This window comes from Schistocerca gregaria, chromosome 8 (genome assembly GCF_023897955.1).
Source record: "Schistocerca gregaria isolate iqSchGreg1 chromosome 8, iqSchGreg1.2, whole genome shotgun sequence".
Classification (NCBI taxonomy): Eukaryota; Metazoa; Arthropoda; class Insecta; order Orthoptera; family Acrididae; genus Schistocerca; species Schistocerca gregaria.
Genome location: NC_064927.1, coordinates 506,793,040 through 506,806,324, shown reverse-complemented (window position 1 = coordinate 506,806,324; position 13,285 = coordinate 506,793,040). Strand labels below are relative to the sequence as shown.

The following is a 13,285-nucleotide window of genomic DNA, read 5'->3' as shown; positions in this document are numbered from 1 at the left end:
TAACATCATGAGGCCCGTCTAAGCGGACGCATTACTTCGCGCCTGCGCATAAACTGTGTGATGTGTACTTTTTGGGGCAAGACGCAACCTAACTCTTAAATTAGAATTGACCAAAAATGAATAAAATGAAGGTGCGATTGAGGAAAAGGGCGTATATATTAACCTGTGCAGAACGTATTTGGAACTATTGCCTTAACATTTATTGATTATTCTTTGATCTTGATATGAAGAGGACATCACGTGTTTACATTGTGTGGCCTGTCTAGGACAATATTGTGCTTAAGCAAGAAGTTTAATCACCTAATAAGAACATGGGTGTGGGAAGGACATTAGAATGCCAACATCGTCATTATTATGCCCAGGTGCATAATTTTTAAGACGTAAAGGTTATGCATTTGCTTACCAATAGTTACAACGCATGAACATCCTATTGACTTAGCACACAAATGGTCATGAATGAACTTATGAACAGTCTACATCTAATTTGTAATAGCCGGAAATACTGGCCATATAAAATAGTCAATATTCAAGATTAGTATACTTGACCTGATGGGCCAGAAACAAGCCAAAACAAACTTATGTACGTGCCGGATTGAGCTTCATGAAGTTATGGTTGTAAGTTACAGAAGAGACTAAAGTAGGGGAAAATATGGCGGCAATGGGGCACTATTTCCATGAAGGTAATCCACGCACGTTCTATAAAAGCCTGCGTGTTGACCACTGCCATTGAATTTAGGGCATGACTGCAGGAATTATTTAAAGCTAACGTGTGACTTTGCGAACAGCGCTCTAGTCAACACACTTAAAATAATTGACCGACAAAGATCAATATGTACTTAAAGAACTAGTTTAAACTATGGGAGGATGACGAGAAAATGGTTAAATTGTAATGTGATTAGGCAAGCATCGCTCCAAAGGACGTCTTTAAACGTCATTGAGTAAGATCAATTCCATCTGATCTAGCTAGTCTAACCAAATTTACGTATCCAGTAGATTGTGGTGGGGTGACGTTATCCTCCCGAGATACTTATATGGATACGACTGCCATTAATGAAGTTAGTAATTTCCGGTCATATTGAAACACTAAGTGGTAGCACCTATATTCTATACTAGAGTAGTGACTTGGTGATCGTCATTCCGGTTACTACACGTGCATGCTGTTGGTCGATTAAGTTATTATCCACTACTTAACTGAAGTGCTGACACCGTTCTTAAATCTAGAACGTGCATACCGAATATCGGTTGCCCATCTGTGTGCAAGTTCAACGTGCTCGATACGCCAAATTAACCATTTGCGCTGCTCCTTACATAATAATGAAAATTAATTGGCCCATCAGGTCAAGTATACTAATCTTGAATATTGACTATTTTATATGGCCAGTATTTCCTGCTATTACAATTTAGATGTAGACTGTTCATAAGTTCATTCATGACCATTTGTGTGCGCTAAGTCAATAGGATGTTCATGCGTTGTAACTATAGCTAAGAAAATGCATAACCTTTGTTGTTGTTGTCTTCAGTCCTGAGACTGGTTTGATGCTGCTCTCCATGCTACTCTATCCTGTGCAAGCTGCTTCATCTCCCAGTACCTACTGCAACCTACATCCTTCTGAATCTGCTTAGTGTACTCATCTCTCGGTCTCCCTCTACGATTTTTACCCTCCACGCTGCCCTCCAACGCTAAATTTGTGATCCCTTGATGCCTCAAAACATGTCCTACCAACCGATCCCTTCTTCTAGTCAAGTTGTGCCACAAACTTCTCTTCTCCCCAATCCTATTCAATACCTCCTCATTAGTTACGTGATCTATCCACCTTATCTTCAGTATTCTTCTGTAGCACCACATTTCGAAAGCTTCTATTCTCTTCTTGTCCAAACTAGTTATCGTCCATGTTTCACTTCCTTCACTTCCATACATGGCTACACTCCAACCAAATACTTTCAGAAACGACTTCCTGACAGTTAAATCTATACTCGATGTTAACAAATTTCTCTTCTTCAGAAACGCTTTCCTTGCCATTGCCAGTCTAAACTTTATATCTCCTCTACTTCGACCATCATCAGGTATTTTACTTCCTAAATAGCAAAACTCCTTTACTACTTTAAGTGTCTCATTTCCTAATCTAATTCCCTCAGCATCACCCGATTTAATTTGACTACATTCCATTATCCTCGTTTTGCTTTTGTTGATGTTCATCTTATATCCTCCTTTCAAGACACTGTCCAATCCGTTCAACTGCTCTTCCAAGTCCTTTGCTGTGTCTGACAGAATTACGATGTCATCGGCGAACCTCAAAGTTTTTACTTCGTCTCCATGAATTTTAATACCTACTCCAAATTTTTCTTTTGTTTCCTTTACTGCTTGCTCAATATACAGATTGAATAACATCGGGGAGAGGCTACAACCCTGTCTCACTCCTTTCCCAACCACTGCTTCCCTTTCATGCCCCTCGACTCTTATTACTGCCATCTGGTTTCTGTACAAATTATAAATAGCCTTTCGCTCCCTGTATTTTACCCCTGCCACCTTTAGAATTTGAAAAAGAGTATTCCAGTCAACATTGTCAAAAGCTTTCTCTAAGTCTACAAATGCTAGAAACGTAGGTTTGCCTTTTCTTAATCTTTCTTCTAAGATAAGTCGTAAGGACAGTATTGCCTCACGTGTTCCAACATTTCGGCGGAATCCAAACTGATCTTCCCCGAGGTCTGCATCTACCAGTTTTTCCATTCGTCTGTAAAGAATTCGCGTTAGTATTTTGCAGCCGTGGCTTATTAAACTGATAGTTCGGTAATTTTCACATCTGTCAGCACCTGCTTTCTTTGGGATTGGAATTATTATATTCTTCTTGAAGTCTGAGGGTATTTCGCCTGTCTCATACATCTTGCTCACCAGCTGGTAGAGTTTTGTCATGACTGGCTCTCCCAAGGCCGTCAGTAGTTCTAATGGAATGTTGTCTACTCCGGGGGCCTTGTTTCGACTCAGGTCTTTCAGTGCTCTGTCAAACTCTTCACGCAGTATCGTATCTCCCATTTCGTCTTCATCTACATCCTCTTCCATTTCCATAATATTGTCCTCAAGTACATCGCCCTTGTATAAACCTTCTATATACTCCTTCCACCTTTCTGCCTTCCCTTCTTTGCTCAGAACTGGGCTGCCATCTGAGCTCTTGATATTCATACACGTGGTTCTCTTCTCTCCAAAGGTCTCTTTAATTTTCCTGTAGGCAGTATCTATCTTACCCCTAGTGAGATAAGCTTCTACATCCTTACATTTGTCCTCTAGCCATCCCTGTTTAGCCATTTTGCACTTCCTGTCGATCTCATTTTTGAGACGTTTGTATTCCTTTTTGCCTGCTTCATTTACTGCATTTTTATATTTTCTCCTTTCATCAATTAAATTCAGTATTTCTTCTGTTACCCAAGGATTTCTAGCAGCCCTCGTCTTTGTACCTACTTTATCCTCTGCTGCCTTCACTACTACATCCCTCAGAGCTACCCATTCTTCTTCTACTGTATTTCTTTCCCCTATTCCTGTCAATTGTTCCCTTATGCTCTCTCTGAAACTCTGTACAACCCCTGGTTCTTTCAGTTTATCCAGGTCCCATCTCCTTAATTTCCCACATTTTTGCAGTTTCTTCAGTTTTAATCTACAGGTCATAACCAATAGATTGTGGTCAGAGTCCACATCTGCCCCTGGAAATGTCTTACAACTTAAAACCTGGTTCCTAAATCTCTGTCTTACCATTATATAATCTATCTGATACCTTTTAGTATCTGCAGGGTTCTTCCACGTATACAACCTTCTTTCATGATTCTTAAACCAAGTGTTAGCTATGATTAAGTTGTGCTCTGTGCAAAATTCTACTAGGCGGCTTCCTCTTTCATTTCTTAGCCCCAATCCATATTCACCTACTATGTTTCCTTCTCTCCCTTTTCCTACACTCGAATTCCAGTCACCCATTACTATTAAATTTTCGTCTCCCTTCGCTATCTGAATAATTTCTTTTATTTCATCGTACATTTCTTCAATTTCTTCATCATCTGCAGAGCTAGTTGGCATATAAACTTGTACTACTGTAGTAGGTGTGGGCTTCGTATCTATCTTGGCCACAATAATGCGTTCACTATGCTGTTTGTAGTAGCTTACCCGCATTCCTATTTTCCTATTCATTATTAAACCTACTCCTGCATTACCCCTATTTGATTTTGTGTTTATAACCCTGTAGTCACCTGACCAGAAGTCTTGTTCCTCCTGCCATCAAACTTCACTAATTCCCACTATATCTAACTTTAACCTATCCATTTCCCTTTTTAAATTTTCTAACCTACCTGCCCGATTAAGGGATCTGACATTCCACGCTCCAATCCGTAGAACGCCAGTTTTCTTTCTCCTGATAACGACATCCTCCTGAGTAGTCCCCGCCCGGAGATCCGAATGGGGGACTATTTTACCTCCGGAATATTTTACCCAAGAGGATGCCATCATCATTTAACCATACAGTAAAGCTGCATGTCCTCGGGAAAAATTACGGCTGTAGTTTCCCCTTGCTTTCAGCCGTTCGCAGTACCAGCACAGCAAGGCCGTTTTGGTTAATGTTGCAAGGCCAGATCAGTCAATCATCCAGACTGTTGCCCCTGCAACTACTGAAAAGGCTGCTGCCCCTCTCCAGGAACCACACGTTTGTCTGGCCTCTCCACAGATACCCCTCCGTTGTGGTTGCACCTACGGTACGGCCATCTGTATCGCTGAGGCACGCAAGCCTCCCCACCAACGGCAAGGTCCATGGTTCATGGGGGGAGGGCATAACCTTTACGTCTTAAAAATTATGCACCTGGGCATAATAATGACGATGTTGGCATTCTAATGTCCTTCCCACACCCATGTTCTTATTAGGTGATTAAACTTCGTGCTTAAGCACAATATTGTCCTAGACAGGTCACACATTGTAAACACGTGATGTCTCTTCATATCACGATCAAAGAATAATCAAATGTTAAGACAGTAGTTCCACATACGTTCTGCACAGGTTAATATATCCGCCCTTTTCCTCACTCGCACCTTTACTTTTTTTCATTTTTGGTCAATTCTAATTTACGAGTTAGGTTGCGTCTTGCCCCAAAAAGTACACCTCACACAGTTTATGCGCAGGCGCGAAGTAATGCGTCCGCTTAGACGGGCCTCATGATGTTACTGTCAGTTCCAGTACAACACTCGTGGCTGCCGCATCGCGGTCGGGAAGTGTGGCTGAGGCAGCTTCAGTTAAGTTTTTAAAATATGACGACACTTGGTGTATTTGTATTTTTAGTTTGACAATGTCCATTATGGACAAACGTTAGTAAGTGTGATTCTGAAGAAGGTTGGGTTATCGCAATTGAAACTTAGGTAAATCTAGGTAACTCCGCAACTGAGGCTGTTAATTTTGAATTTAAATTTATACAGTTGCTGAAAGGGCCGCGAAATGCTGAAAGTATGGAAGTCTTTTATTATTGTTCAGGCCTTCAAACAGTGCTTCGCAAACTTTAGATGTTATTTGTGGCATTGTTTGTTCAGAAATTTGGAGTGAATATACAACGCTATGAAATGAATCTCCCGTAAAAACGAATTTAGAGTAACAGCTAGTATTTGATTCATTAGAACCGATTTCTTGAACTCTGTGTTTTTCTTTGAAACAAATTATGCTGCCATATTCCCCCGACCAAAACCGGAGGATTACATCCTACTGAAGTTACGTAAACCAGTGAGTTTTTACATTACTCAGCTTCGGTAGGTATTTATTCCTGCCATTTCTCCTGCGGTACATTCTCCGCTCCAAACAACGATTAGCCCTCTCTGCTCGTTTGCTTAATGTTTTCAGTGCTGGAACTGCAACGCCGCACATAAATGTATCACCATCGTCGCTAGATATCACGCAGCAAACGATGCGGAAAGTCTGCGACAGCTGATATTGCAGAAGACGAATACACCATGAGGAATAGCGTTACAGAGCTTGCGAATGCAGTACATGTGTTTACCGCGACTGTCACCATAGACCTGAAAACATATTCCGGTGGAAGGGTAGAAGGGCCTTAGAGACAGCAACGTCGACGAACCGTCAAAATAACCGTTCTTCTATAACGTTGTTGACATTCTTCTATGTACTTAGTATCGCTGCTATTATCGATCTATTACTACTGCAAAGAGTTCAAGCAGGTGCGACGATCGTTTGAAGTCGCGAGGTGGGGCGCAAGGGAACCTTCAGGGCTGCCACGCGCGCCTGCGACAGAGTAGTGCCGAAATACTGTCGTTAGTTTTTTCTCTATCGCTTCCCCGTACAGCACTTGTTGAGCCCACTTGGCCGTGGGCAAATAAGACCCATGAAGGCTTCCTAATTATACATTCAGTTTATCTTTACTATATTACATTCTTTGGAGTTTATTTTTAGATTTACTGCGTAGCTCCTTGCATACGTTGGACTTAAACGTATGATGAAGTATTTTCAGATCGTTGAATCAGGAAGTCGGCAGTGACATTTACATTAATGACATAAAAGGTTTATTTCGGACATACCCGCCACGTCAGCCGAGAGCGCTAACGCGCTGCTTTCTGGACTCGGGCAGGCGCACCGGCCCCTGATCGAATCCGCCTGGGGGATTAACGACGAGAGCCGGCATGTCAGCCAGCCTGGGTGTGGTTTTTATGCGGTTTTCCACATCCTGCTAGGTGAATACCAGGCTGGTCCCCACGTTCCGCCTCAGAACCATTTGAACACGTTCCATGGCTTACACCAGGCGCACACAGCTGGGGTACACTACTTACTTCCTGGGTTGTTCGGGATGGCGGCAGGAAGGGCATGCGGCCACCTTCTGCACCTAATACTGCCAAATCCGTAGTAACACGGCCGACCCCGCGCTGGCGCGGGACAAGGCCCAAAGAAAGAAAGAAATGTACTTCACACATGCTATTGAAATATGTATAAAACATTGGCGGACTTCTTGCCGCGTCAGTTCAGGATAAAACGTACAGCTTACCATCATTGTGCTCGGTGACTGACGAGCGAGGAGCCAATGTGGTGAGAGCGTGCTGTCGAAAGATCGCATCCAAGTATGGAAAGCATCCCCATTTACATTTACCGTGATGTCTGTGTATCCACTGTGTATTTTAAGCTGGTTTCGGTGTTTGTCAGCTGTGAGTCCGACGCGAGGGAGGCGTTATCAATCATGATTTCGGAATGAGGAAAAATGCACGAAGATTATTAACCACTGACTTACCTGCCCTTAGTTTGAAATGAGAAAACAGACAGTATTTTACGGCGACCCTACTGAAACTGGAGGCAATGGCTAAATCTAGAGGCGTCTGTGAAGTGTGAATGCTGCTGCGGTGTGCGCGGACAATGGACAGCGTAGCGAAATTTTCTCTACACACAAGAAATTTAGTATTTCATGTCTTCTCGGGTTTGCTGCCGGATCCTCAAAGCAACGCCATTCAATATTTCGGCGATCCACCTGTCCATCTTCTTCATGAGAACGCTGCTGTTGCTGACTCTCACTGAAAACTCGTACCAAGGTTGCAATTCATTGTCCTATATAGCCCTTCGCAGTGTAGACAGCGCATGCGCCGCCATCGCAGCTGCTGCCCTCCGAGACCGGGCTAGCGGCGCCGCCCTTCGTACAAGAGCGGCGGCAGCAATATATCGCACTGAAAGGGAGAGTCCCTAAACTTTATCACTGAAAAACTGAAAGAAGAGTTAGTCAAGCTTTGTCGTCATGTGCTGAGATCCACGTATTATTGGTTTAATGGCAACACTTAACAGAATGACGGATTCGCTTTGGGGAGTCTTATGGCCCATTTTAGCCAATTTATTTATGGAGGACTACGAGGATGCGGCACTGAGGATTTGAGCTTTGCGGCCAACGTGCTTCTGGAGATACGAAGCTAACACCTTCTTCGTCTGGCCTCGTGGGCGTGATACTCTCAACAGATTGTTGGGCCGTTGGGCCACTTCAACTGTCTTCATCCCAGGTCGGAAGTAATGGGAGGCTTCCATTTTTGGACGTTGTCGTTTAAACAAAAACAGTACTCTGGGACATAGTTTTCGCAGAAAGCCGACATACATCGATCGGTATCTGCACGCTAGGAGTCGCCATCCAAAGTACGAACGCAACGGCGCCTGGTACACAGAACACACACCATTCCCGATGCGGGCAGTTTAACGCAAGGTCTCGCTAATTCGATGGCTTCTTTTAAGGAAAATTGATACTCTGAGAAGCAGATTCGTCGGGTTACGCAGTTTGGACCATTCCCGGAGGTGCACGAAGAGGAGCATAGATTTGTGGTCTTCATTCCTTACACTAGGAGCTTATCGTTTAAGACTGGAAGAATTTTAAGCAGTTTTAACATTAAGAGCAAATTCCTTCCACCTTTCAAGACCGGGGCACTACTCGGCTCTGTGAAAAAGATTTGGGGCTTAGGAAGTCTGGTATGTACAAAAATCCTTGTCACTGTCGGAAGCCATACAACAGTCGATTGATTCATTCAGTTCAGGACACGTGCGTGGAACATCGCCGTCACACAAGGTTACAAAGCCGGACGAATCGGCGATAGCAGAACATTGCCTAAACCACGGACACGGAATGAAATCTGACGACACTGTGATAGTTGCAAACATTTCCGTTTTTTTTTAACTGTTTATAAAGAAGCACCTGAAATTAGTTTCGCAGACAAGCTGATTGCTAGAGAGAATGGTTTTCCTCTTAGCAGGACACGGAGCCCTGTCTTCTGCCCCATAATTGACTACAGTCAGGACAAACCTGCTACTTCTTGTTGACGTCTACACCTTAGCTAATTCCTTACTCCAAACGTCCCACAAAAACATCGAATCCTTGTTTCCGAAACAGTTTCTAAGATAAACCGATTGTAGCGTGCCAGATGTACTAGTACTAGCGTGACTGAGCTCCATGAACAATTCAACAGGAACCTGTTGGTTTCCCGCGGACGCCTTCACCCCCTTAAAAAGCTGATTTCCTCTGATGTGGTACTTTTTATGTCCACTTCTAATGTTTGTCTGTTCTGTTCTTAGTTAAGCGATACTGTACTGAACTTTTAAGCGTGCTGAGTATAAGGCACATCTAGAAAAAAAATTCGTGTACTACCTTTTCGGTGAAATGAAGCTAAATTAGACTTTTATTCGTGTGCTACGCTTGAGAAGGAGTCTTTGCGACTGTCTAGTGAGTTTTACCGACGCCGTCACGTTGATATACAAAGTTGTTTCGCGTGCATGGCGACGAGAACTACCCTAACACAAATGAAATACTTCTAGTACTTCAAACGTAGACAGTAAAATACAAAATTAACATACTCATTTTTTAACGTAGCAATGTAAAAATAATGCTGTAAGCAAGTAAAACGTTGACTGAGAAAATGTTAAAATTTTTTTTCCATTATATGGCGCAAGAGTAGCAACCTAAGCGAACAGGTAAAGCAAGCAATGAAAAGTGGCAGCAAGATTAGGCGGGTCTAGGGGAAGCAAAAAACAGGAGGGATAGATTCCTGACAAATGCTACGTCGTGTACTAGAGTGATCAACAGTGAGATAAAACTGAAAGCGTTGAGCATAGTGGGAGATGAGACACATGCGTACGAGACAAGAAGAGATGAAGGGGAGTGGCACCAGTAAGAGCTGTTGGCTAAAACCAAAGCTAAAAGGAATAAAGATATGCCGATGACAGACCAAGAATGACTAGGTTCCATACAGCAGGGTCGGTCTGTGATGGGCATTGACGAGAACTCCTTTGTTCCTGCAGACCAATCTGGAATGCATCAGCAAACTATCGGCACAGCTGCAGACGCAGTAAGTCTCTTGGCAAACTCTTTCACTTAATACAACAATTGTTTGTAATCTCAAACAAAAAGAACTTTTACATATTATAAGCGTTCATATTATAAGAGAACTGTGCTAAAAGCAGAAGAGAGGTAAAGGAGTCAAAACAAACTATGGAGTGGAGGAGGAACAAAATATTTCGGTAACATGACATTGACGCAAGTTTTATTTTTTTAATGCGTAAAACACTGTTGACTGCCTTTGATAGCTTAGTTTCTTTAGAGGCAGAGAAATGATGTCTATGTAAATAAAACTATTATTTTTCTACTGGATTAACCGAACTGCCGTTTACACCGCTGTCGTTTCTATAGAATGGTGAGTCCGCTTGCTTCTATTTACAACCTGCTCGCTTTTTCGATTCATTAACTGCTGGGCCAAAAAAGAAAAAACTGCCATTATAACTTTATAATATGACAGGAAATATGCTGAAGTATAACACTTCAAACTGTTTACGATGAAATGAAAAAAAAATCTTCCTACAATGTTCATGTGGTACAACATAGGGTCTACACACAAATTTCGATCAGTACAGTCACTAAAAAGCTGAAACTATAATGTTTTAATTATTTCACGTCCAATCATCTGCATACTTCGCGTAGTCAGAGGAAGGGAGGAAGATTGGAGTTTAATGTCAAGTCGACAGTAGGATCATTACAGACTAAGCCAAGATCGAATTACGATCCCTTTCACGGAAACCATCTCGCCATATGTCTGGAGCGATTTAGGGAAAACACGACCACCCAACTACGAGCGGCCGGAAGGAGATTTGAACTGCCGTCCTCCCGAATGTGAGTCCACTGTGTTGACCACTGTGCCACCACGCTCTATTTGCGTAACCGATTAGAAGACACAAATTGTGCACGGATCGCATAATAAAGTATGCCACAGGATGCGAAATGATGTTATAGACCTACTGAATTAACGCGCCACGAAAGGTGTTTCTTGCGAATTTGGTGAACTTTCTATTAACAACAAGAATGACTACAGATCACCTATTTGCTATAACTTCAAACGAGTGGAACAAAAACAGCCACCTTAAGTAGTAACTTGTCACAACATTTGTCAGTACAACCAAGGAAGACCCGCGAGAAAAGTTGTACTCACTACTGTTCCAAATAAGATAGTCGCGAACAAGAAAAGGAAGAAATATAACGAAAGCAGCAGGCTATAAAACAAAATGTCAATTTTCGTTACAATTGTTAGACAATTTCATTTCACTTCGTACGTATTTTATTTATTCGTCCATAGACCATTTAGTACAATAGTAACAGACATATCAGATACACTACAGAAATAATACACACATAAAAAAACACTTCAAAACACGATAGGATTATGTGAGGGTAGGACAGAAAGACGGCCATGGCGTTACCAAAGAAATCATCCCAGCATTCACATTAGCAACTTGGGGAATACATGGAAAACCCAAGTCAGGATGGTCGGATTGGGTATAATTCCCGTCTTCCCGAATGCGAGTTCAGGACATTAACACTGACTTTGACACTCGCCAGTTCATGATTGGAAGGGGAATCACACATACTTAACTGCATCAGCATATACAAGAATGCTGTGTCACGTTGGTATTAAGTTTTTGTTCATGTAGCACTACACATTAAGTTTTACTACGTTGGGCAGCATATCTGAAAATATGTAGGGCTACATCTAGATAAAGTAAAACATACAGGAATTAAAAAGGTAAGACTCCGCTAAGTAAGTAGATTCAATTGGAAATAGGTTGCAGTAGACAAAATAGACTAGCGTGCCAAGCTGCATGAAACCAGTCTTCCAACTGAAGAACATAACCCAGCTTTTAAGTCTTGACGCTGTTACGGCGCGGTGAAGCTAAAGTTTCTGATAAACTAGTCTTTCAGAGTAAGCTTTGGTAAGTGACCTCTGTATCTAACAATGATCACAATGTAATTTCTAACTTCACACACGCTACAGTTCGCCGGGACACAATCTCTGCAAATATTTCGCTGCCGCTTCTCCGCGCTTGTCATAAATGCAGAACACAAACAAGTAAACTCATTGCTGAGAAGAGTAAACAGAGAATATGAGTACTGCTCTTGTTTCTATGCCCGTAAAATATGATCGCTTTTTCTGGAGGCGACTGTCTTCTGCATTTAAGCCGCCCAAGTAATGTTTAGCATTTTCGTTCCCCAGGAATAATAACGAAAGAGACTTTATGTAACAACATTGAACAGTTGCTCAGTTCCGTATAAAGCTTCTGTCGAAGTGAGACTTGGTGAAAACACTTAAAAACCTACTGTCGCACTTTGGGGAGGGAAAATTAAGACATGAGTTACGCCTACCTGATACAATGAGGGCTTCGTTTGGTCCCACGGTGTAAATGTTTCCCATTTCTGTGACAATCCAATGAACACTTCACTTAACGAACTATATAACGATGTCTCGAGCACTATAGTTGCACGGCAAACCAGCTGCGCATTCGACTTTACGAGAAAAATAACAACGCTGACAGATCCGCGCAGCCTTAACCGCAGTGATGCTTACCCGGCATGCAACGCTCGAACATAAGAAGCAAACCTATATCGATCGTTTGGTCGCAGTCTTCTGTTCGGTCCTTATTAACTAAATATAAATAACAAAGCCGTGATTGTTTTGAGCATTAATCTTTTCTAAAAATTCGCACAACAATGTTTCTTCCTACCATAAAAGTTACAATCAATTGCGATATGTGTAGTGGCACTCACTCGGAACGCAACGATATAGTAGGCTGTGACTTCGCAGCTTGGTAGTAAGTTTCCCGTAACAGCCAATCACCGAAGCATCGTTAATCATAGGAAGTTGGGGAATTTGTGGTAGTTCGAGAGAGTGAGGAGGGAGTTCTGTCATACTGAGTCCAGAACGAGGTAATTGTATAAATATCATTAACTTCTTTGTGTGAATACAGAGGTTTACCACACCGTTATGTCGTTCGTGTTTCCAAGTAGTGAAATTGACACTTATGCGAAAAGACAGGTTATGGTATGAAATTAACACTATTTAACGATTTGTGTTCACTTTTCTTTTGTTTTGAAACTTTAAAAAGATGCCTTTCCATATTAAAGTTCGGTAAGTAATTAATATCATCATGGAACAACACACACACTCTTTCTCGCTAATATTTAAACTACCTGGTATTGTTTACATCGGTGTTGGCGCGTGCGTGTGTGTACAACCTACAGTGTCTGGTTATAGTTAAACAGTTGATGACACAATTATTTGTTTAAATTGTACACTGGACAACGAGAAAACTTTCAGGAATGATATTCTCAGCGGAAGCGCAGTAACTTGTACGATTTCTGCGTATGTTCGTATTTAGATAGCTACAGTATGTTAAAATACATATTAAACCGTAGTAATTGGTAATGAAATAGAGTTAAATTAAGACCTATTATTTGTGCCAGATCAAAATACATCTCAAGA

At 41.9% G+C, this 13,285-nt stretch overlaps 1 protein-coding gene across 1 annotated transcript in view; it reads left to right on the top strand.

Annotated features, from left to right (window-relative positions):
• The first annotated feature begins 12,358 nt into the window (after positions 1-12,358).
• The window catches only part of LOC126283965 (serine/threonine-protein phosphatase 4 catalytic subunit), a 42,070-nt gene continuing 41,143 nt past the window's right edge, over positions 12,359-13,285 (top strand). Inside the window, exon 1 of the mRNA XM_049982424.1 lies at positions 12,359-12,729. The gene's annotated coding sequence lies outside the window, so the exon portion shown is untranslated. The remainder of the gene's footprint in view (positions 12,730-13,285) is intronic.